Source organism: Calidris pugnax, unplaced genomic scaffold (assembly GCF_001431845.1).
Source record: "Calidris pugnax isolate Ruff unplaced genomic scaffold, ASM143184v1 scaffold133, whole genome shotgun sequence".
Taxonomy (NCBI): domain Eukaryota; kingdom Metazoa; phylum Chordata; class Aves; order Charadriiformes; family Scolopacidae; genus Calidris; species Calidris pugnax.
In genome coordinates, this window is record NW_015090977.1 from 1993286 (window position 1) to 1994059 (window position 774).

The window sequence follows — 774 nt, forward strand, 5'->3', positions numbered from 1 at the left end:
CCCCCCGGGCCCCCCGGCCCCTCGCCCGCCCGCCCGCCCGGCAGGAGATGGCTATATTTGGAAAGTGACCTCTGGTCGTTCCCGAGCAGCCGCTGCGGATTCAATTGTGGCAACGTAATGGCACGGCCGGGGGAGCGGGGGAGCGGGGCTGTCCTGCCTGCGTCCTGCCTCGCACCTTGCCTGCACCCCGCCTGTGGCACGCCCGTACCCTGCCTGCTCCCCGCCTGCACCCCAGTCCAACCCACCTGCACCCCAGCCGAACCCAACTGCACCCCGCCTGCTCCCCACCTGCACCCCATCTGATCCCACCTGCACCTTGCCTGCTCCCTGCCTGCACCCCAACTCCACCTGCTCCCCGCCTGCACCCCAGCCCAACCCACCTGTACCCTGCCTGCTCCCTGCCTGCACCCCGACTCCACCTGCACCCCATCTGCTCCCTGCCTGCACCCCGACTCCAACTGCACCCTGCCTGCTCCCCTCCTGCACCCCATCCGACCTCGCCTGCACCCCGCCTGCTCCCCGCCTGCACCCCATCCCAACCCACCTGCACCCTGCCTGCACCCCAACTCCACCTGCACCCTGCCTGCTCCCTGCCTGGCACCCTGACTCCACCTGCACCCCGTCTGCACCCCATCCGAACCCATCTGCACCCTGCCTGCTCCCTGCCTGCACCCCATCTGACCCCAACTGCACCCTGCCTGCTCCCTGCCTGCACCCTGCCAGTATCATGCCTGCACCCCGCCTGCTCCCTGCTAACACCCTGCCTGCACGCCC